The sequence below is a fragment of the Podarcis erhardii genome (genome assembly GCF_964252035.2).
Source record: "Podarcis erhardii genome assembly, chromosome: 6".
NCBI lineage: Eukaryota > Metazoa > Chordata > Lepidosauria > Squamata > Lacertidae > Podarcis > Podarcis erhardii.
In genome coordinates this window covers 96,940,064-96,964,893 of record NC_138510.1, presented here as the reverse complement: position 1 = coordinate 96,964,893, position 24,830 = coordinate 96,940,064, and the positions used below count along the sequence as shown (strand labels likewise).

The window sequence follows — 24,830 nt, the reverse complement described above, 5'->3', positions numbered from 1 at the left end:
AGCCACCAGAGAGATTATCAATCCACCCCTCATTGTCCTAATTATAGAACCCAAATACATTATTTTGGCATCATGGAATCAAAAGTAGAGGAGATTCACCTCAGGAGCATCATGAACTGGTGAAAACAGTCGTTTCCAAGCAATCTGAACATCCATCCTAATTTGTTTGTGCCAAGTTTGCTGGGAGATTACATGATGCCAACTGTTGAGCATTCTTTCAGATTTATTTGCAGGGCCCATGGGAAGCAATAATATTTAGCATATGGTGAAAAAAGAAATGCATAGAGCTCATAAGAATGGTAGGCCTATCTGGGGGGGGGGGGGGATACGGTAGAGCAGGGCACACTGCCAGAAAATGCAAAGGATGGAGAAGGATTAAGTTGGCAAAGGTGTCCATGAGCTGGAGAAATCCAAAAGGCCTTTGGAGAATTAGGTGGAGGAGATGAAGGCTCAGCTGAAAAAGCTAGAAGATAAGGCCAAGCTGCACCTGGAAATGAATCCCAAACTATGAATGCATAGTTTGAGTAGGATCTTGAGGCCTGTGGTGAGCAGAATGAAGAACACAGAGAGAGAAGGCAGTGGATGACACAGGTGTAAGAGCTCGAAGACACAGGTGTAAGAGCTCGAAGGTGATGATGAAGCTGTGCTCCATTGCTGTGGCAGCCAGAAAGAAACTTGGAAATTGACCTAAAGGACATGAAGGTCTACGTATTCTTTGCTAGTAAGAATTATGATGAAGACATCAAACAGCTCCAGAAGCTGCAGGCCCAAATGAAGGATTGCATGCTGGAGCTGGTTGACACATGTGCCTCTGGAGAAGACATGCTGGCACAGGGCAAAGAGAATGAAAAGAGGCTGAAGAGCATTGAAACAGATGGTTGAAATGCAGAGGAATCTGGAGCAGCTGAATATGCCAAATGTCAGGGTCTGGCCTTAGAGGAAAAGCAATGCTTGCAAGCTCAGATAGCTCCAGTAGAGAAAGAACTGGAAGAATAACAATTCAGAGTTGGTGAATGCTTGTCTCAAGAAAGCAAATCTTGCCTGGATAAAAAAAGGCTTGGAATGCAGAGCACAGTGATGAATGAAAATGTTTGCCAGCCGCTTGAGCACCAGGACAAGGAACTTCAGGCCAAACTGCAGGAAGTGGAGGGTGCTGTGAAGTCTAAATGCAATACTTCAACCACTGCTCCAAAGGCAAAAATAGTATGACTGGAAGAACAGTTGGATGCTGAGACAATCAGGCCACCAGCAGGCATGTGCAATATATGAAGAAGCTGAGGGAGCTTTTCTTTGGATGAGTTCTAATGCTGGCAAGGTGAGCCTAGGTGGAATTGCCAGGGAGCAATGGTTTGGAATGCCAACAAAGGAAGGGGTAAGACTAGGTGGTTTTGACTTGGGATCAGAATCAAGGCAAGCAGAGTCTTGGGCACTCCAAGAGATCTAACTAGGGTATTGTGTCCTCTGCCCCCTACGCCAAGACTGATTCCTGAATACATTAGAGTGGGGAGACAAAGTTCATGGCAGTGATGAAGCCTCTTTAATGAGGAAGGTATAATATTGTATACGGCACGCGGGTGGCGCTGTGGTCTAAACAACTGAGCCTCTTGGGCTTGCTGATTGAAAGGTCAGTGATTCAAATCCCCGCAACGGGGTGAGCTCCTGTTGCTCGGTCCCACCTCCTGCCAACCTAGCAGTTTGAAAGCACGTCAAAGTGCAAGCAGATAAATAGTACCACTCTGGTGGGGAGGTAAATGGCATTTCCGTGCGCTGCTCTGCTTCGCCAGAAGCTGCTTAGTCATGCTGGCCACATGACCCAGAAAAACTGTCTGTGGACAAAGGTTGGCTCCCTCGGCCTGTAAAGCGAGATGAGCACCGCAACCCCAGAGTCGTTTGCGACTGGACTTAACAGTCAGGGGTCCCTTTACCTTTATAATATTGTATGGTTCTACACTGTTCACTAACACAGCTGTATGGACTCCTTTGTAGGAGGTATTTCAGGAGCAGTTGAATGTCCATCTGCCATGTATCATCTAGCTGAGATCCCTGCACTGCAGGGGGTTGGACTAGATGACCCTTTGACACCCTTCTAACCCTACAATGCTATGGTTCTATGAGGCACATGAAACCATGTATCACTAGAGTGAACAAAGTACATAATGCCTACTCCTAAGGAATGGGAGCTATGGAAATGGGAAAGGTGCATGAAATAGAGAGAGGAGAAGGATGGGGAAAGCTGCTGGGATTGAAGCAGAAAAGGTGGGAGAGTGAAGATATGCAGCTGAGGAGAAGGCTTTGGTTCAGAAAGGGCAAGCAGGAAGGAAGTGACATGCATGGCAGCCCTCAGCCCGTGGACAGTAGCTGAACTCAGCAGGAGCCAGTAATAACAGTCTGAGGAACTATGAAACTCTACTGACAGCAGTGCAATTAATTCTGAGTTATATTTGGCCTGTATAATTATATAATTAATTACGTTCTCATCAACATCTTAAAGCTAAGTAAATATATATAATTCCAGAAAGTTTGTCCATCTGCCTCTCCTCATGCCAAGAACCCTGAGGCAACACAGCTGTCCACTTAGCAGGCTGAAAGTAATGGAGAGACAACTGTGTGCTTAGCTACAGACCCTTGAGGGATATCTACTCCACAGCAAGGGAGTGGAGCCAGAGAGGGCTTGGAGAGATGCAATGCTTTGGGAGAAGCTGATATGTCACTGAGCAAATTGCTTGCTCCCAGAGATCTGCCCATCCTTACTTTTCATCTGCCCACTCTGTGTGTCCGTGTCTGTGTCTGTGTCGACTGTTCCTCATCTCTTCCTGGCCCTCTGTGGGTTCTGCCTTCCCCAAGACAGGATATAAACAAGCAAACAAAAAAGTAGATTCTTGACTCCAAGGAACTTGCAGTCTAAAATTCTACAGTAAGGGAGAGGACAAGGGAATAACTGCAGGCAGAGAGGGAAGGGTAATAAAGGATGAAATGTGCTTTCACGTAGTTAGGCTTAGGCCGAAGACAAATTTAATATTTCAAGTTAAGACAGACATGTCTATGTGTGATAGAAATTGTTTTGAGAGTTTTTAATTATATTAAATCGAAGACCATTAATTTTAGATCTTTATTAATATAGGAGGAGAGAGGATTGTTATGATAGAAGAAATGGATAAATGGAAATGGATAAATTGAAGTGAAGAAGGAAATGGAAATGCAGACCCCTCCCCCCGTGTCCCTATTTTCTAGGGATGTCCCTGATTTAGAGAATCCATTCTGGTTTCTGATTTGATCCCGGAATACCCACTTTTCCTTAGGATGTCCCTATTTTCAATGGAGAAATGTTGGAGGGTATGGAGTTATCCAATCCCCTAGCCATCTGAAGGCAATCCTGTATAGGGAAGTTTTTTTTAATGTTAAATGTTTTATTATATATGTTGGAAGCTGGCCAGAGTGGCTGGGGCAACCCAGAAAGATGTGTGGGGTATAAATAGTAAAACTATCATTATAGAGCAGGACGTTCCTATTTTCATCGGAGAAATGTTGAAGGGTATGGAAATGTAGGTAGAATGGGGGAGGAGAACAGAGGGTGAGATGAAATGGGGAAGGCATGAAAGAGATTAACAATAAAGCTATCTATAGGGGAATATAAGGAATAATTTATAGTAATAAATGTTCAGGCTAAGTAAGCAGTAATAAGAATGTAACGAACATAAAAATTACGTATTGGTTTAAATATATAAATTGTGATAAGAATCTCAGCCATCTATGATTATTTTATACATGAAAAGGACAGCTGTTTCTGAGCTTTAAAAAAAGAAACTGTCCACTGCCCTGATAGCAAATGCTGTGTTTAAGTCATTTCCACCATGTTAGAATGTATAATATGCCTAATATGCAATGGGAAGTAGTCTAATGGCCTTCTGAGTCACTTGATTTCAGGGCGAAGAATGCATATTCACATCATTTTCACATGCTGAATATGCTGTACTTGCCTGTACTCTAACCTTCATTTGGGGATGAGGACTAAAGGGTTGAACCAAAGGCTATACAGAACAGATGGAGTTTGAGGAAAGTGCTGTAGGACCACATAGGTGTTCTAAGAGGGAGTAGGTTCTGGGCATCTGGGGAGCAAAATAGAATGGGCAGCATAACTGAAGAGCACAGGAGACTTTTGGGCAGTGGAAGGTGTTAGGGTTAGAGAAGCAAACATCACAGGCAGGGATATAATGCGAGGAAAGGGCAGAAAGATGATGCAGGGCACTAATATGTATTGTGCTGCTCCTAATAATAATAATAATAATAATAATAATAATAATAATAATAATAATTTATTTGTACCCCGCCCATCTGGCTGGGTTTCCCCAGCCACTCTGGGCGGCTTCCATAAAAACCAAAAATACACTAAAATATCACAGATTAAAAACTTCCCTGAACAGGGCTGCCTTAAGATGTCTTCTGAATGTCAGGTAGTTATTTATCGCTTTGACATCTGATGGGAGGGCGTTCCACAGGGCAGGCGCCACTACCAAGAAGGCCCTCTGCCTGGTTCCCTGTAGCTTTGCTTCTCGCAATGAGGGAACCGCCAGAAGGCCCTCGGCGCTGGACCTCAGCGTCCGGGCAGAATGATAGGGGTGGAGACGCTCCTTCAGGTATACTGGGCCAAGGCCGTTTAGGGCTTTAAAGGTCAACACCAGCACTTTGAATTGTGCTCAGAAACGTACTGGGAGCCAATGTAGGTCTTTCAAGACTGGTGTTATGTGGTCTCAGAGGCCGCCCCCAGTCACCAGTCTAGCTGCCGCATTCTGGATTAGTTGTAGTTTCCGAGTCACCTTCAAAGGTAGCCCCACGTAGAGCGCATTGCAGTAGTCCAAGCGGGAGATAACTAGAGCATGCACCACTCTGGCGAGACAGTCCGCGGGCAGGTAGGGTCTCAGCCTGTGTACCAGGTGGAGTTGGTAGACAGCTGCCCTGGATACAGATTTGACCTGCGCCTCCATGGACAGCTGTGAGTCCAAAATGACTCCCAGGCTGCGCACCTGGTCCTTCAGGGGCACAGTTACCCTATTCAGGACCAGGGAGTCCTCCACACCAGCCCACCCCCTGTCCCCCCAAAACAGTACTTTTGTCTTGTCAGGATTCAACCTCAATCCATTAGCCGCCATCCATCCTCCAACCGCCTCCAGGCACTCACACAGGACCTTCACCGCCTTCATTGGTTCTGATTTGAAAGAGAGGTAGAGCTGGGTATCATCTGCATATTGATGGACACCCAGTCCAAACCCCCTGATGATCTCTCCAAGCGGCTTCATATAGATGTTAAAAAGCATGGGGGAGAAGACGGAACCCTGAGGCACCCCACAAGTGAGGGCCCAGGGGTCTGAACACTCATCCCCCACACTCATCCTTTCAATACCAGAGCATATCCATATCAATGAAATTGGCACAAGGCAACTTCCTGGTGAATATTGCCCATGTTGTTGGGGGTGTTTGTGGGGAGAGGTGTCTGTTGTTTGGATTCAAGTCTTGTGTCTCCTTGCTCCCTAACTTCAAGGTCTTCAGGTTTTGCATAGCACTAGCCCTCTTCATGCCATTGAAACATACATTGCAGGGGGTGGACTTCCAACTCTTTGATTCTATGATCATCCTTTTATTTGTATGCCACCTTTCCATAGTTAAAACCAAGCTCAAGGCAGCTTACATGGGGGGGGGAATGCATACAGTGGTACTCGGGTTACATACACTTCAGGTTACATACGCTTCAGGTTACAGACTCTGCTAAACCAGAAATAGTGCTTCGGGTTAAGAACTTTGCTTCAGGATGAGAACAGAAATCATGCTCCAGCGGCGCGGCGGCCGCAGGAGGCCCCATTAGCTAAAGTGGTGCTTCAGGTTAAGAACAGTTTCAGGTTAAGAACGGACCTCCGGAACGAATTAAGTACTTAACCCGAGGTACCACTGTAATTACAAAAGTAGCCATAAGTAATAAACAAAACACACCAAAAAGTACACAAAATTGAACAATGTTCACAAACATCACAGTAAGAGCTAAAAATAAAGGAACAACAATAATCTTTTTTTTAAAAAAAAAACCCCACAAAACCCTAAACAATACCCCAGCCACAAAATCTGTTTAGCAGCCTCAGGTTTGTAGCTGGAGTCAGTCAGAGTGCCGCCCTCCCAGGCCAAGTGGAAAAAGGCCAGCAGGTCTTCCTAGATTCACAACCAAGATGGATATGAAGGTGCACAGACTGGGGCTGTAGGCACCCTCCATGGCCCCTGCCTCCATGTTTTCATAGGGAGCTGTGGAAGAGGCCTATGCATATGTTTGCAGCTTCTAATAAATGCATGGAGGTTGAGGGCAGGGTCTATCAGCACGGTCTCACTACCTCTCTTCATGCATTCGTAGCCTGTGGATATATTGTGTGAACAGGGCTCCTCTTTCTCCTGACCTTGGCAGTAGGTGTCTGACTGTGACTGGTGGCTAGGATTTAAAAATCAGCTTGTGACATCCCAGGTTTGCCAAGTGTGTGAGAAAAAGCAAGCGCTATTTTCTATGGACCATTAAGATAAATCCTCATCCAGTGATGTTTGACTTAGGTATTGAGAAGCATACTCACGGCTGCTAAGCAACAGCAAGAGGCTTCTTCCTGTTTCTGCAACAGAATCAGTAACGACTTTTTTTTTGGGGGGGGGGGCTGTAGCCATAGCAGACACTGGGAACAAGAGGGATGCTTGCAAATTGTTCATGGGATACCTAAGAAGATGCTAAGACCGTTGTGTCCAGCTTGTCAAGCCCAGTCTAGGACTAGTGAAGGGAGGGAATCTTGGATGTGGCCCACTGACATTTTCTGGTATTTTACTTATCAAGTTAGTAATAAATGGTTTAGTTGTAGCCTGCAGCCAAATGTTTAGCTGGTTCCTTTCAAAATTACTTGCCTTCCTCTCCTTACCATTATATCTTGTGGGCAGATGCAAAAATTCCTTTTCGTCCTTCTCTCTCCCACTATGCCTCCCCATGTCTGCTTCTTCCCTCTGGCCCTCTCCTCTTGCTGTTATCCTCCCGGACCACTTCCTGGTTCCAACCTTCTTTTTAAAGTTCTTCCTGTTTCCCTGGTCTTCCTGCCTTCTTGGGGCCCAGTCTGCTTCTCCCTCCCAGGTTCTTCCATCTGCCCAGCCTTGTCTGGAACCATTACAGCTCAGCTGCTGACAGCCAAAGAATCCTCCGTAGGCTTTGCCCTTCTGTGACATTTGGGGCTGCCAAGTCTTCAAGTCTGACCTAGCATTTCAGAGTTATAGGCTGTATACAGACCGCACCTTTAAAGCACTTTAAAAACACATTATATCCCTCAAAGGTTTCTGGGCACTGCAGTTGCTTCCTTGCAGGCCTACAATTCCCAGAAGCTCTTAAACTACAATGCCCATAACCAGTTGAGGGGCAGAACATGCTTGGAATGTACTTTAAAGGTATAGTGTGTGGTCCCAAAAGAACAGAAGAAATTGTTTATGTATGCCACGACCACTGCCCAGATATTATTAGCCCAAAGATGGAAAGAAGAAGCTGTCCCGACTAAAGAAGACTGGCAAATGGAATATGCTGAAATGGCGAAATTAACTGGAATGCTCAGAAACCAAGATGACAAGAAATTCAGAAACGAATGGGAAATATTTATTGTATATATGCAAAAGTGTTGTAAACAAGTTAACAAATTGGTAGGATTTTAAGAACACTTATAATTTTAGAGATGTAATAGGAAAATAATGGATGATTTTTTTTGGAATAGTAGTGATATGCAGTTGAAAAGAAAAATTAAGGAACCAGGGGACATATACCGGTAGTTGTGTGTGTTTGTTTATTACTATTGTTTCTGTTATGGTGATTTTCACTTTTGTACGGTTGGAAGAAAATCTATCTATCTATCTATCTATCTATCTATCTATCTATCTATCTATCTATCTATCTATCTATCTCTATCTATCTATCTATCTATCTATCTATCTATCTATCTCTATCTATCTATCTATCTATCTATCTATCTATCTATCTCTCTCTCTCTCTCTCTCTCTCTCTATCTATCTATCTATCTATCTATCTATCATCTATCTATCTATCTATCTATCTATCTATCTATCTATCTATCATCTATCATCTATCTATATCTATCTATGTGTGTGTGTATGTGTGTGTATATGTATATAGAAGGGACGCGGATGGCGCTGTGGGTTAAACCACAGAGCCTAGGACTTGCTGATCAGAAGGTCGGCGGTTCAAATCCCCGCGACGGGGTGAGCTCCCGTTGCTTGGTCCCTGCTCCTGCCCACCTAGCAGTTCGAAATCACGTCCAAGTGCAAGTAGATAAACTTTCCGGGGGAAAGTTAAACGGTGTTTCCGTGCGCTGCTCTGGTTCGCCAGAAGCGGCTTAGTCATGCTGGCCACATGACTCGGAAAAACTGTCTGCGGACAAATTCTGGCTCCCTTGGCCAGTAAAGCGAGATGAGTGCCGCAACCCCAGAGTCGCTCACGACTGGACCTAATGGTCAGGGGTCCCTTTACCTTATATATGTATATATGTATATGTATACGTGTACCTAGCCGCAGCCTCCATTTTAGGTTCTCCCAGTGAAGGACTAAACCCTCAGTGTGAAGAAATAAAACCAATGGGCAGAGACTCAGAGGTTTTGCTTATATAACTTTCTGCTCAGCCAGACTCTGCCCGCTCCTCCCCTGTATGCCATCTCCTGCCCCAACCCGGATGCTCTAGCCTGAAGTCACCTGCATTCTCAGGGTATGGATATGCTCTGGTATTGAAAGTTGTGGCGTTCTGAACTAAAAAATTATATAAAGTGTCTTGGGAAATGACAAGAAATATTTTCGGTCTTAAATTCAATAATTTGAAAGCTTTGAGGATTAATGACTCAACGCTGCTTCACGGAAATCGATAAGAAAAGCTCCTACTGATTTCAGCGGGAACATTTCACCAACAATAATGAGGTAAATTTGAAAAGCTATAATTTCTGAGTTGGCAGCATTTGCAAAAGAATGGAAGCTCCACAATAGGACTGCAGAGCCCTCCCTTCTAAGAATTGCAGTAATGACCAGTAATTCAGTGTTGCTGAGTAATGAGGTTGCCAGCTTCGACTGAAAGCTAACAGGAGAGAGGTGTCAGGCTGACTGACACAAGGGGCCTTTCCTAACCTACTTCCCCAGAATGTTTAACACTGAGAAGACGAGGCAGCACCACCACAGAGTCACCTGAAGCGATGGGAGAAAATATTAGTTATGCTTGCTTTAAACAATGGAATTGTTCACGTGCACAGAAATTAACAAGTTCACAGGCAGCTCTGGAGGGATGAGGTGGGATGGAAGAGATTGCAAAGTTTTTTGCAGATAAAATCGCTCAGATTCGGGAAGAAGTAGACTCCACCGTGGGAGCAGGGCCGGGGCGGGAGAGTGCTAGAGTTCTGTCTAGTCAAGTTGAGTGGGATCAATTCCAATCTGTTACCTCCGAGGATGTGGACAGGCTGCTTGGACGAGTGAAACCAACCACCTGTCTCCTGGATCCTTGCCCATCCTGGCTTATAAAAGCTAGCCGGGAAGGACTGGGCGATGGGCTTCGTGGGGTGGTGAATGCTTCCCTCCGTGAGGGAGCCTTCCCAGACCCGCTGAAAGAGGCGGTTATTAAACCGCTTCTTAAAAAACCATCTTTAGATGCGGCCACGATGGCCAACTATCGCCCAGTCTCAAATCTTCTATTCTTGGGCAAGGTGATTGAGCGAGTGGTGGCCGAACAACTCCAGGCACGCCTGGAAGAAGCAGACCATTTGGATCCCTTCCAGTCGGGATTCAGGCCTCATCATGGGACTGAAACTGCCTTGGTCGCACTGGTTGATGATCTTCGGCGGGCTAGGGACAAAGGTGAGAGCTGTTTCCTAGTTCTGCTGGATCTCTCAGCGGCGTTTGATACCTTCGACCATAACATCCTTCTGGACCGTCTTGAGGGGTTGGGAGCTGGGGGCACTGTCATACAGTGGTTCCGCTCCTTCCTCCTGGGCCGTGTTCAGAAAGTGGTGGGGGGGGATGAGTGTTCAGACCCCTGGGCTCTCACTTGTGGGGTCCCTCAGGGTTCTGTCCTCTCCCCCATGCTTTTCAACATTTACATGCAGCCGCTGGGAGAGATCATAAGGAGGTTTGGGCTGTGTGTTCATCAGTATGCGGATGATACCCAGCTCTACCTCTCTTTTAAATCAGAACCAGTGAAGGCAGTGAAGGTCCTGTGTGAGTGTCTGGAGGCGGTTGGAGGATGGATGGCGGCTAACAGATTGAGGTTGAATCCTGACAAGACAGAAGTACTGTTTTTGGGGGACAGGAGGCGGGCAGGTGTGGAGGATTCCCTGGTCCTGAATGGGGTAACTGTGCCCCTGAAGGACCAGGTGCGCAGCCTGGGAGCCATTTTGAGGTCCAGCGCCGAGGGCCTTCTGGCGGTTCCCTCATTGCGAGAAGCAAAGCTACAGGGAACCAGGCAGAGGGCCTTCTCGGTAGTGGCACCCGCCCTGTGGAACGCCCTTCCAGCAGATGTCAAAGCGATAAACAACTACCTGACATTCAGAAGACATCTTAAGGCAGCCCTGTTCAGGGAAGTTTTTAACGTGTGATATTTTACTGTATTTTTGCTTTCTATGGAAGCCGCCCAGAGTGGCTGGGGAGGCCCAGCCAGATGGGCGGGGTATAAATAAATTATTATTATAATTATTATTATTATTATTATTATTATTATTATTGCTATTATATTATTGGAAAAACAGTGATGTGCCTCTTCTCCCAAGTACTTCTTCAAGTAATTAATGTGAACAAGGCCTTCAACAAGGGACACAAATGTTTTTCTCCAAATAAGTCTTTTTCACATTTGCTATCCTATCACGAAAGATGCTTTGGGCAGTGGGCATACTATCTCCCCAATGCCATTCTTGCATTTTCTCTGTCATTGAGATTCCATTTAGCTATGCTAAGCAGGAAGCCTCGTGGTGGTTTTCTACTATAAAGAGACAGATGTATATCTGACAACTTCAAGTCACCAAAGAATACCCAAAGAGTATTCATTAACGGTTCCTCATCATCCTGGGCAAAAGTGACACATGGGCTGCTGAGGGTTCTGTCCTGGGCCTGTTACAGCTTTCCAAAGGGGAGTGGGGAACAAATCTGAGTTGAACTCCTTGGCCAAATCAGATTGGTCCATACCAAATCAGGTTGTGGCTGGTGCACTCCCCTTCTATATACTTGTTGTTGTTTAGTCGTTTAGTTGTGTCCGACTCTTCGTGACCCCATGGACCAGAGCACGCCAGGCACTACTGTCTTCCACTGCCTCCCGCAGTTTGGTCAGATTCATGTTTATAGAACTATATAGAAATAGTTCTATATACTATAAACAACAATAAAGCAAGATTTAAATGAATATTGATCTAAACCACACAGTTAAACAACTTTTGTTATGGTATCAAATTTCAGAGCCTGGTTTCTCAAATAATAGTTAGAATAACCCACAGTTCCACAAGTAAATACCAGCCACCCCTGTGCGGGGGCATTTCTGTTAAGCACATGAACCTGACTAGGGGATGAAATGGACAACTTTAACCCCCAAATGTGAATGAATATGAGAACCTAGCCAGAAAAGTGTTTGCTACATCTGCCAGCATTTGGAAATCCAAAAGAAGGAAGCTCAGTTCACTCATTCCTTCTACATTGCTGTGTTTTGTCCTTGGAGACTAGCGGGGAGGGGAGTTTGTCAACACAGGAGGGGGAGACACCTGTGACTCTTCACTTGCCTGACTCATCTCTGCCTCTTGACCTCCCTTCTCCCCTGCTTCAGCTTCTGATTCTGCCACAGACTCTCCCAGCTCACTAAGCCCTGTTACCTCATGAGCTTCTGACACCTCCTCTTCCCTATCTTCTCCCTTTGACCACTCATTGTTGTCCCACCACCACACCCTGGGCTCTGAGCCTTTCCCTTGCTGGTTTATCCCACCATTCCTCTGTGTTCAACCAGTTTGTGACATTTACAGTGGTACCTTGGGTTACAAACTTAATTCGTTCCGGAGGTCCGTTCTTAACCTGAGGTACCACTTTAGCTAATGGGGCCTCCTGCTGCCGCCGCGTGATTTCCATTCTCATCCTGAGGTAAAGTTCTCAACCCGAGGTACTACTTCCGGGTTAGCGGGGTTTGTAACCCAAAGTGTTTGTAACCCGAGGTACCACTGTAGTGAATTCATGGCCTAGGCAAGATTTAAACTTTGTGACTCAGCTCAGCTGTGGCAAGCTTCTTAGATTGAAAACCCTGGTCCTTGATCGGGTTCCAAACTGGAACAGATTATATTGAGAGATACAGCTGAATGACTGAAATTAACTCATCACACGTTGCTTCTTTGCATGAACAATCTAATGCTGTAGAAGGATATCTGTGAAATTGCAGCTCTTCTTTCTGTGATATTTCTAATCACAGAGGAGGAAGAGCAGCAATCTCAAGCAAAGCTCAGTGTTTTACAATCTATGATTGGCACTCATCTTCCAACATCTGAAACAACATCTGAAAAAGACTCTTAAGTGTGGAGGCAAGGTCTTAACCCATATGCATCACAAAATCAACTAAGAGTGTTAAGAGGCAACTTAGCAGAACCTCTGGGGTGGGATTCAGCTTGTCCACGTAGCTTGCTTGCTCAGCAGGGACAAAGAGAAGAGGGCTGGGGTTTAAGCTAATTAAATGCTCTGTTTTCAGATCTTGGAAACAGTTTGGTTTGGTCCCCCTTTTTTTTTTTTTTGCAAATGGCTTGTCCATCCCAGATTGTCTGGCTTGTCTCTGAAATGCAAGACTAAACCACATTGCCATTGATATGTCTACTCCTTTTATGCGTAAAGTAGAATAGCTGAAATAGAATGCTCTTTTAATGCATGGTCTGTGCAAGAGGATCAATAGGAATTTAATGGTAGTGAGGGCTTCCCCCCCATATCCTTTTGCTTAATATACAGTTTTGGATGGCTTTGTTCTAAAACTGCTATTGTACATTCTGATTGCAGGCTTTGGTGCCAGACTGTGTGCATTTCAATAATGTGTCCTTACTGAGTGAGATGAATGAAAGTGAAATGAGCAAAAGCAGCATGGGAGAAAGGGGAGCACCTGGATCAAGGGTCTCATGTTTGCCAGTGTCAGTTGATGATCTGCCACTACTGCGGGTCAGAACTTTTGCCAGCAGTCAATATACTTGATTGAGGCAGTCTCCATAGCAGCCCAGAGGGAAAAGGAAGGCGAGCAAAAAAGGAACAATAGCTGTAGCTACAACTGCCTTCTTGCTCGCCCACTTGTGAGGTTGGGGGGAGAGGTGCCTGCCTGGAAACACTAAGCCAAATCCACGTATTATTATTTTTTTAAAAAAATTCTTTCAAAAATATACATGTATACAACATTTATACAACACTTTGTAACAAAAAAGAAAACGATAGCAACTGAAGCAGAGATACTTTGTATACCACACAATACACATGACACTACAATTTATGAAAAAAGAAAGAAAAGAAAGAAAAATAAAATAAAAATAAAATAAAGAAGAAGTAGTTGAGGTTTTAAAAAGACTTCCAAACATTCTCATTGTACATTATCTGTTAAATACACTTTTAAGTGTGGAGGCAAGGTCTTAACCCATATGCATCACAAAATCAACTAAGAGTGTTAAGAGGCAACTTAGCAGAGCCTAAGTTTTACCACACAGTTACTTATTTCTTCTATTTTTTATCATATTTCTATGTAAATTGTCAATTACCTTTATATACTACAAGGCTCAGTCTACGTCTGCCAGGAGATTACCCTTTATACTATGGTTCTTCAAATATTCTTTAAATATTCTCCATTCCTTGTGGACTTTTTGTTTTGTTTGGCCTCTAACACTTCCCATCACCTTTGCTAGCTGCAAGTATTCTACCATTAATGTTTGCCAGTCTGCTATACAGTAGTACCTCTGGATGTGAACGGGATCTGTTCCAGAGCCCCGTTTGCATACAGAAGTGAACGCAACCCATGTCTGCGCCTCTGCGTGTGTGCAGCTCACAATTTGGCGCTTCTGCACATGTGCGTGACGTGAAACCCGGAAGTAATGCGCTCCGTTACTTCTGGGTCTCCGCGGAGTGCAACCTGAAAATATTCATCCTGAAGCTACTTCAACCCGAGGTATGACTGTATTAGGTGTTTTAGTATTTCTCCAATTTCTTGCCACTAAAATTCTTGCTGCCGTTACCCCATACAAGAACAATGGTCTTTTCGATTTTCCTATTTCAGTTGGCAATATACTTAAAAGAAATATTTCTGGTCTTTTTTAAATGTTTTTTTAAATTTTCTCGAATTAAATAATTCTCGAATTTCCACACAGTTCCACCACATGTGTAAGTAGGACCCATTTTCCTTATTGCATCTCCAACATATGGGTGACCTGTTTTTATACATTTTGGCAAGTTGTACTGGTGTTTGATGCCACGTATTTTAAGGAGGCACACAATTTTATTAAATAGAAAGCCTGGTCGACGCTTATTTCTTAAAGTGCCACTTTCCACCTTAGTTGAGCATCTCCACAGTTGGAGGCAGCCATGCTTCTGAATACCAGTTGCTGGAAGCCACGAGGGGGGAGAGGGCTGCTCTGCTGCTCATGTTCTGCTCGCTGGTTTCCCACAGGTATCTGGTTTGCCACTGTAAGAAAAGGTTGCTAGACTAGATGGGCCATTGGTCTGATCCAGCAGGCTCTTCTTATGTTCTTATAACATACAACACAGCTGCTTTATAATACGACCATGGGACATCCAGAAAGTAGGAAACAATGGGACTTCCGGGTTAGCGCCATCGCCGAATGGCGGATTCCCTCCGAGCTCCGGAGGGAATCAGCTTAGCAGGGGTCGGGTCCTGCCGCGGCGGCGGCGCGGGGACCCTAAAAAACCACAGGCGCGGAAGCCTGTGGACCTGGTGACTCGGCGGGCACCATTTGCGCCCCCCGACCTGCGAAGGAGCCTTTTTAAAGGCTCCGGAACGGGGGACGGGGAGCGGCGTGGTGCTGAGAGTCCTCTGCTTCCCCTGCTGAGTGAAGCCGCATGCCATGGACGGAGAGCGCTGACTTTTTCCTTTAAACATTCGGACTAAAAGCAACAACCCGTGAGTAATACGGAAATTGGACTTTTAAAAGGAAATTTTTTTATTGAATTTGGCACGATCGGGGAAGACGCAAAAAGGAAGTCCGTCTTCCCTGCCTTGTAAACAATCTGAAGCAAGGACTAAATAATTAAGGTCGAGAGAATATCTCCTTTTTATAAACTATTAACTAAACGGATTGACAGTATAAGTAATTGTGCTGGAGGATAAGAGCTAACTTTGAGAGCTAAAGTCCCCCCCCCCCGGGACCCGGGAGTGATCCGCGAGAGGAGCCTGCTGAGGAGACATAGAAGACTTTGACAGCTGTCAAATTAGCTGTCAAAGTGGGAAAAAACAGAGAACTTTGTTTCTGATGTTTTTGCTGGTTACATTCGCTACAATATAGTGATAAATTGTTGAAAATAAAAAAGAAATTGAAACAAGCTAACTGGACTGTTGGGCTGGAAGCATAAGGAATACTTAATAACCAGAATCCCTCTAGAGGGGGTTCAGGGACACTACAAGAATGGAAATAGGCCGGAAAATACTAGCTGATCTGGATGAGGTTGCCTTTCTCGTGAGAAAATTGGTAGAGCAAAGTCATGTTTTGTCTACAGTCCAGGCAGCTGAACAAGAAAGGAAACTTGAGAAACTTGAGGAAGTGGAGAAAGAGATATTGGTTGAACAGGAGCAGCAGGAAGGAGGGGCTGAAATGCTGCAGAAGGTAAAGGAGAGCCGGAGGCCTGTCAAGATGGAAATAAAGGAAAAAAAGGACTGGGTGATGAAAATTTGGTTTGAATTGAAGAAGGAGGAATGGAAAGACCTCCTTTTGTGGAGATCTGAAGATTTTGAGACATTTGGACCTAAAAGGTTTAAGAAACAAGTTCTGAGTCCCTCCTTTAAATATGGAGGCCTGGCTGGAAGGAACATGGACATTTTTGGGACTGAGCCCTTCCGAGATTTGGTGGCTAATACAAAGGACTATCAAAAAAACCGGCAGATAGGAACTGAGAGAGAATTAAGAGCCTCTGATGTGAGGAATCCAGGCTGATACCAGATGGACTAATGGATAATGGTTTAGGGATTGAAACCGGGAAAGGGAGGGTGGGGTTTGGAAATCCGAAGGGTGTACAAATATATTTTGATTTTTTCTAATGTTTCTTCTTTTTTGCTTTGTTATCAATACAAAGATGGGGAATCCGTGGAAGGGAAACTGGGTCGATCTTAGAAAAAGTCTTTAAGCACAATGACCAAGGTCTATAAGTTAAAATTTGATACATAAATTGTATTAAGTATAATTAATAAATCAGGGTTAAAAAATTAGGGATAAGAACTTGTTGAACTAATATTCGGACATGGAATACAAGAAAGGGAGGCGAGGGAAAGTCGCAGAAAAAAAGTTACTGAAAATCAGGATTGTAAATGAGGAATGTTCTTTTTTCTTTTCTAATTTTTGTCTTTTTTCTTCTGTTTTTTTCTTTTTTTTTCTCTTTATATTTTCTCTGGAAAGTTGTTTTTGGTTTGGTGTATATTATGTAAAACTACAATAAATATCATTTAAAAAAAACAGAAAGTAGGAAACAATGCAGCTACATAAGAGTATGAATTATTTTCAGAATAGATTTAGAAATGACAGCTAGGATTGTCCTGAGTATCACTTGATGCTCTTGCTCTTACAGTGGTGCCTCTGGTTACATACTTAATTCATTCCGGAGGTCCGTTCTTAACCTGAAACTGTTCTTAACCTGAAGCACCACTTTAGCTAATGGGGCCTCCTGCTGCTGCTGCGCTGCCGGAGCACGATTTCTGTTCTCATCCTGAAGCGAAGTTCTTAACCTGAGGTAATATTTCTGGGTTAGCAGAGTGTAACCTGAAGCGTCTGTAACCCAAGGTACCACTGTATTTTGAAAAGATATCTACCCTTATTCTGCAAATACAAAATTTATACTGCACTGAAATGTTGAAATGTTTCTTTGATCATCCTTGACTCTGCTCACCACGCTTGCCATCCTCTCCTGCCACACCCTTGGAGACCCATGGATCTATTGCATGCCCTGGAATCCTTTGCAAGAATCACAAATGGCAAATGCATTAGGGTTCCTCCGCAGAAAAGACCTATATAGAAAGGCTTCTCTGTGTTTAGGAAGCTTACAAACAACTACCCTAAAGCATCTACAGTGGTACCTTGGGTTACATACGCGTCAGGTTACTTATGCTTCAAGTTGCAGACTCCGCTAACCCAGAAATAGTACCTCGGGTTAAGAACTTCGCTTCAGGATGAGAACAGAAATTGTGCTCTGGCGGCGCGGCAGCAGCAGGAGGCCCCATTAGCTAAAGTGGTGCTTCAGGTTAAGAACAGTTTCAGGTTAAGTAAGGACCTCCGGAATGAATTAAGTACTTAACCCGAGGTACCACTGTACTCTTCATGTTATACCAAAGCAAATCTAAGATTCTGCAATTACAATGAATTAAATAAGTATACAACATATACTTAACATGAGGCAGTTGCAGATCCCCCTCCCATTTTTTATTTTTTTAAGGTTTTCAATCACTTACAAAATGCTTACTTTAGTCTATATTAGAGATAAGGCAATAGCATGCCAAACACCTCCCCCCCCCCCCGCCGTGGCCAAAGTTAATCAGCATTTAACTCCCAAATTTAGTTTTCGAGCTTATTAAATTCCATTTTCATTGCCAATGCCAGTAGAGACAACTTTATAAGTATTGCTATATTATGTTCCCAGAGTACCATTGGGCTGGGGAGGGGGGTGGCGGTGAAGGAGAGAGTACAATGGAAATCTTCTGTCGGAAACCTTTCTGTCTGTGTAGTACTATTATCTTCCTAATGTATTATTATATTTCCCAGCAAGAGACGATTCTTCTAGAAACTCCCATGCTGCTATCACAATGATACTCAAACACTGATGGGCACATCTAATCATCAGTTGAGAAACTTGCCTTCAAAGTACTTCTTTTGAAGCTGTTAAAGCAAGTTGTTCCTGCTGTTTGCTTACGGTACAATGAGGTCTAAGAGCGTAGATCTGCTTCCCTCAATCTGGTGTCTCTTGTCACCCAGATGTTCTGGATTACAGCTCATATCTGCCCAAACCTTCATGGCTAATGATCAGAGGTGATGGGAGTTGTACTCCAAAACATCTGGAGGGCACCAAGTTGGAGAAGACTGGTGTAGATTGATCTGGGAGGGGGTGATGGATGGTCCTGGCTCACTATAATATGAGGCTGAGCAAGTTGGCCTTTTGTTCCATTACAGCTCTATACTGTAGCAAACAGATCTCAAAGGCTATTCTCTGTATTCAGAGTCAATCAAATCAAAACATGGTTATTGGTATAAATGTGTTCTTTAAGCTTCTCAGACCCCAAAACCACCTGCAATCCCAGCCTGTATCATGGGGCCCAGTCTCAACTTTTAAATCTATTTTGAGTTTCATTATGTCTGTCATTATTTCCTTTCCTGTCCTTATATTTATACCCTACCTTTCTTCCATCATGGAACCCAAGGTGGTCTACATGAGGTTCCCAGGTAGTCCCTCACCCAGGCATTGGTGAGACTTAGACCTACTAAGCTTCAGCAAGATGGTGGCCTCATGTGCCTTCAGTAGGGCTCTTTCTTTCGCTCATCCAACCAACCCCCTTTTTCTACATTGCTATGGTGAAGGTGGTTCTAGTGCCTCTGCTGCGATTAACTTTGTTGTTGTTTAGTCGTTTAGTCGTGTCCACCTCTTCGTGACTCCCTGGACCAGAGCACGCCAGGCACTTCTGCCTTCCACTGCCTCCCGCAGTTTGGTCAAACTCATGCTGGTAGCTTCGAGAACACTGTCCAACCATCTCGTCCTCTGTCGTCCCCTTCTCCTTGGGCCCTCCATCTTTCCCAACATCAGAGTCTTTTCCAGGGAGTCTTCTCTTCTCATGAGGTGGCCAAAGTATTGGAGCCTCAGCTTCAGGATCTGTGCTTCCAGTGAGCACTCAGGGCTGATTTCCTTAAGAATGGAGAGGTTTGTTCTTCTTGCAGTCCATGGGACTCTCAAGAGCCTCCTCTAGCACCATAATTCAAAAGCATCCATTCTTTGGCGATCAGCCTTCTTGATGGTCCAGCTCTCACTTCCATACATCATTACTGGGAAAACCATAGCTTTTACTATACGGACCTTTGTTGGCAAGGGGATGTCTCTACTTTTTAAGATGCTGTCTTAAGATGCAATTAACTTAACTGTCATTAAGATGCGATTAACTTAGGTAAGGCAATAATGCAGTTGTGGTTTTTAAAGACTGACATCTAGAAATGGGGAGAGGGGGATGTCTCTAAGCACTCTGTCAGAATCAAAAGGGAAGCACTTTTGGTGAGGGCTGAGAAGCTGCTTGATATGTAGAATGGTCCCTGCTTGATTTGAATCATCCATGTGTCCATTGCAGGAAACATTTCCCTCAGTCTAATGGATTTTATTTGCTCTTGGTAACATCAGCATATCACTAAATCAAAAGGGCCACACAGAATTATGGTGACCTTAATCATTTCCAGTAGGTGGTCCTTGAATAGCTGGAACCATTCAATTAGTCATGAAAAAGAGGGGGGAATGGCTGCTGAAACACCAGAAGAAAGGAGGAAACAATGGGTGCAAATAGCCATGAAAAGGGTAGGATCAAGGACCCCCCCCCCCCCGCAAAAAAAGACACTCCCAAAAATAGAACCTGGAGAAAATTAGCTCACCACTAGTCATAGCCCACCAGCTGAAAAATAATTATTGCAATAATAATCATCTATGTGGTCATTAAGCTACCTGTGCTCATTTGTGCAAGCAATTTACCACATAATATTGCCGTCAATGAAAAACTAACATGTATGTGTGACCTGGCTCTCAACCATTTTCTACTCAGTGGGGCTGTTTCTCTTGGCTTCATCCCAGTTCATAGGCCAATAAATGTTTTGCCTTTCACCATACGTAAGCCTGCTATAAATAAAATGTATAATGAAGATGAAACAGAATTTTGAAATGAGAACTATCTAGGATTTCAGATTCTTTTCCATGAACCACTTGCAGGGGGTGGGCTGGGACTATATATCTATCTATCTGTCCGCTAATCTCCATCTGCATTATGTTCATGGGAGCCTAAACATCTTTTCAACATTGATTTCACAGAAGTCTCACCACAAAATCATTATACACAGATGCAACAGAAAGATACTGAACTGCTCTCAGAGGCACCTTACATAAGCAGATCCTGCTCATATTTGGAGATTTTTTCTTAAAAAAAACCCCAATTATTAATTCATATCCTAAAGTGAAGATAAGTAAAAGTTTGGGAGAAATTATGTGAGGATTCATGTCAGGAAAAAAAATCAAACCCTGGAAACTGATGATAGAAAAGAAAAGAAAAAGAGGCAACTATTCCGTAAGGTATTTGTTGACCTTGAGGATAGTGTCTAAAGGAGGAAAACCACCAGAGGCCTTATCAGCATGTAACTTTCCATTCAGACTAATTAAAGTACTAACATACTGAGGCTGAATCCCTAACGCACTTAAGAATTCAAGGACTCGGGGAGACTTACTTATGAGAAAACATAAGAATCTAAGAAGAGTCTGCTGGATCAAGCCAATGGCCCATCTAGCCCAGTAGCCTGTTCTCACAGTGGTCAATCGGTAGGAAACCCACAAGCCAGACGTATGTTTAGGATTGTGTTGTAGGTGGAAACCTGGAAGGTGGAACATTAGAAGAGCTCTGCTGGATCAGGCCAAAGGCCTATCTAGTCCAGCAGTTTGTTATATCCGTGGTCAACCAGGTGCCAATGGGAAGCCTGCATGCAGGTCATGAGGGCAACAGCACACTCTCCACTTGTGATTCCCAGAAACTGGTATTCAGAGGCATGCTGCTTCCAACAGTGGTGGTAGGACATCGCCATTATGATGAGTAGCCATTGAGTAGCCTTATCCTCCATAAGAAGTGGAAAAGAAGAAGAGAAAGGGAAGGGTAGGGAAAGGAGAGGTGCCTACTGGCTTGAAACTCAGTAACACAAGGGCTCCAACCATACGTTGTGTGAAGGTCTGTGATTCTTTTCTCCATGTTTTTTTTTAAAAAAACAAAAACCCTGAAGTGATTTAGAGAGAAGGATGGGTTGGGGAGAGACTGTTTTACTATTTCCCCTCTGGTCCATTTGCAGCTCAAAATCACCTTCCGTGAAGTTGCTTTTTCATCTTATGGGGGAAAGACACAGGGTCCGTCTTCCTCCCACCAACCGATGTTACCCGTTATTAACCAAGGAGCTTGGAGAGGGTGATTTTGAAATGAAAAATAACCAGAGTGTAAAGAATTAAGCAGTGTCTTCCTGCCCATTCTTATTTCTCTCAGTGTTCTGTTCCAGGTGGTGGCCAAAGCCAACCAGGTGGGGATTCCTGCAGAAGCAGCCCCAAGGCAAGAGTTCAGGTTCCGGGTAGCACCTTGGACAGCGCCAAGTACAGCTCAAGCTGGGGACACATTGTTGGATGGCTCAACTATTGCACCAGCAGTAGATAGCTTTAGGCTAAGGGCTTATCTACACAAGTTTCCTCCTTGCTTTCCAGGCACAGTCCGCACTTCAAAGCTCCAGGTCTGAGTGCTCTTTTTCTTTTTGCTCTGGAGCTTTCCCCATTCTTTACCCGTTCTTTACTGCTGAATTGGAGCAAACAGCAATATGCAGAAAACCTGAACTGATGTTTGTTGTGCTTCAGCTTCAAAGAGCGGGTTTTCATGAGGAAAGCTCTGGGGGGTAAAAAAAAAAAGGGAGGGGGAAGAGTGCTCATACACAGCTTTAAAGTGCGGGTCTCAGACTGGAAAGCACAGGGCAAAAGGTAAGTGTGGATAATCCCCAATACTTTAAATAGGGCTACAGCTCAGCCTGAGTGGCTACCTCCACATCTGCTGGGAGAATCCTTTGGCAGTTAAAGAAGTCTTGTCTGCTTAAGCAACCCTTGGCTGAAGTAGGGGAGATGGTGGCTTTGCTGTGCCTTGCAGACTAAAGTCTTTGGATGGCAGTGCAAGATCTTTAGGCTGGGGAGGCCACGGCAAGATGTGTTCCTCATGCAGTGGGTCTTTGGGGCAAGTGGGGGGGGGGGACTAGGGTTCATGCTGAAGGTAATTCCCACCACCACTCCGTCACCTCATGGCACATGGTGAGTCTGACCCTAGGACCACAACACACAGAAACAGGCTGTTCGGGAAAGAATTGAACTCCATGTAATATATAGTTTGAGCCTGGATTCCTCTTAGATTCCTTGCTTATTTGTTTAGTTAAGATGTATAATCTCACCTGTCTGGCAAAACCAGGAATTGAGAAATAAAGACATCTCATGAAAGAAGGGTTCAGACAACCCCCACCCATGAATATGTGAGGGAAGTACCTGGGCCACATTGGTTGGACCCAACATCAAGCATATATTCAGTCCATGTGTGAGGAGACTATTCATGTACTGTATACTGATGCATGGACATAAAGCTCTATCATGCAAAGAGTGATCCTGCTGGGACAGGATCCCCCCTGTGTGAAGGAGCCATACACACATACAGCCTCTTCCAATGTGCTCTGAATGTGTGACTGGTTGTGTGTGTTGCGTGTGTGTGGCTGCAGGGAGCTAGTCCTGTGACACCCATTCTGCTTTCTTTCAATATATGTGTGTGTGTGTCATGATCCGAACCCTGCCTAATAAAAACCTCTGTTAAAATTGAATTGAATTCTGCATTCCTAAACATAACTTCTAGCGAGTGAGCCTCACTTCCGAGCAAACAGGCATAGAGTGACCTGTAGTTTTGTTTGTTTAACACTTAAAATTCACTGGAATTTGCTGTAAGCAATTCACAGCAAGCACCAATGAAGCTGAAGAAGTGAGTAAAGGGAGGAATTGCTTCAAAACCGAGAGAGTTGTAGGTAGAGCCTGACAGACAACTGGGTGGGTGAGGGGCATGAAGAGGCAGACTAAATGACAAACATCTGTCAAGCCAAGTGGAAAGTCGCCCACCTCCCTTGATTCTGGCCCAAAGATCCCAAGAAGGCAGCTGGGACACTGAAATCTGAGTCAAGCTCAAGGACCTAGCAGCCCTGGCTGCAATGTTTCGTGAATTTTACCTCTGATATTGAGGCTGCAGTCCTCTCTCTGGGAAAAAGCCCCACTGAATTGAATGTTACTTACTTCTGAGGAGAAGTATATGTAATTGCACTGCAACTTCTAGGGTGGCCCCTGTGGTCCATCTCTCTCTCTCTAGGCTGGTTTCCCATGTAATGGTGGTGGGGGTTGGGCAACAGTCACTCGTCTCTTGCATTAGCGTTTCCAAGTGGATTGCCATCAACCGCTTTTCAAATCCAAAGCATAATGTTGCTGAAAACACTCTTTTGCTGCTGATGGACCCGCAAGAGGAGGTATTGCATTTTTAGTAACAGTTGAATGGCTTTTATGGAGCATGTGGGGATTTGGGGCATTAAAAATGCTAACATGTATAAAATGTAAAATGTTAATATTATATAAATAGTGCTAGAAGGGGGGAAAGCCCTGAAGTTGATTTATTGGCAGGCTGGAAAATGTGTGCATCTTCCTGAGATATAAAAATGAAGGCAAGTCATTAATGGGTTGCTGTTTCAGTATTGCTTGATAAGCAGTAAACAAACAGGATATTTTCTTGTGACAAATGCCTTTCCATTATTCTTCCAAATACTCAAGAAAATAGAACACCAGGAGAAAGGAAAAGCAGAATACTGAATGTGGGTGTACTGGAACCTGTCTGAGGGATAATCTAGACCTACAAAAACATTACATGACAGAGTTCCCAGGAATCACAGTTTTGCCACCCCACTGAGAACAAGACCTCACTCGAAATTAGGACTGAGTAAACTGTGCCCTGGGGGGGGGGGAGCATCTCAACAGTTCGGCCAAAATTACACTAGATGACATTTTCCACAAGGCCCCAGTACATAGCTTTGTTCTGGGGGAATACAGCTCCCGCAATGGCAGCTGTAGAATTCTTCTGGGACATTCTGGGCAGAAATGGCAGCATTATGGAGGCCAGAAAGTACTTTCCATATGAAGAAGTTTCAGTAACAAAACCCTCACCTGCAGCATGTAGCAGAGATCATTGAAATATATAGCTGGAAGGGTCATCTAGTCCAAACCCCCTGCAATGCAAGAATGTTTTGCCCAACGTGGGCCTTTAACTCGCCACCCTAAGATTAAGCATCTCATGCTCTGCCAACTGAGCTATTGTTCCTGAGAAGGTTTTCCCTCTTCTGTTCCACTCTTGCTCTACATGCGTCATGCTCTGTCTACCTTCCGATTTAACTTGAAGCAGTTCTAAAATTAGTTTCAAAATGAGCAAATGAATGTTTTCATTTTGCAACTTTTTCCTCTTTGGCAGTCTACCAGTCCACACCTGCATATGCATATGTATTAAATTAGAGCAAAGTAAATAAATAAACCCATCATGCTGTGGTTTTACTGATGCACATGTATTGGTGGGCTTCAGCAACCTGTAAGGAGAAGAAAAGGTGTAAAATGATGGCAAGTTGCACATGTGAAGTGGTCTGACCAAGGTTTGGAAATTAAGAATGGTAGAATGGGAAAGGAAAAGGAAAAGGACCCTTGACCATTAGGTCCAGTTGTGAATGACTCTGGAGTTGTGGTGCTCATCTCGCTTTACTGGCCGAGGGAGCTGGCA

At 44.2% G+C, this 24,830-nt stretch overlaps 1 protein-coding gene across 3 annotated transcripts in view; it reads right to left on the bottom strand.

Moving 5' to 3' along the window:
- The window catches only part of TNR (tenascin R), a 381,470-nt gene that overhangs the window by 116,603 nt on the left and 240,037 nt on the right, over positions 1-24,830 (bottom strand). The window lies entirely within an intron of this gene.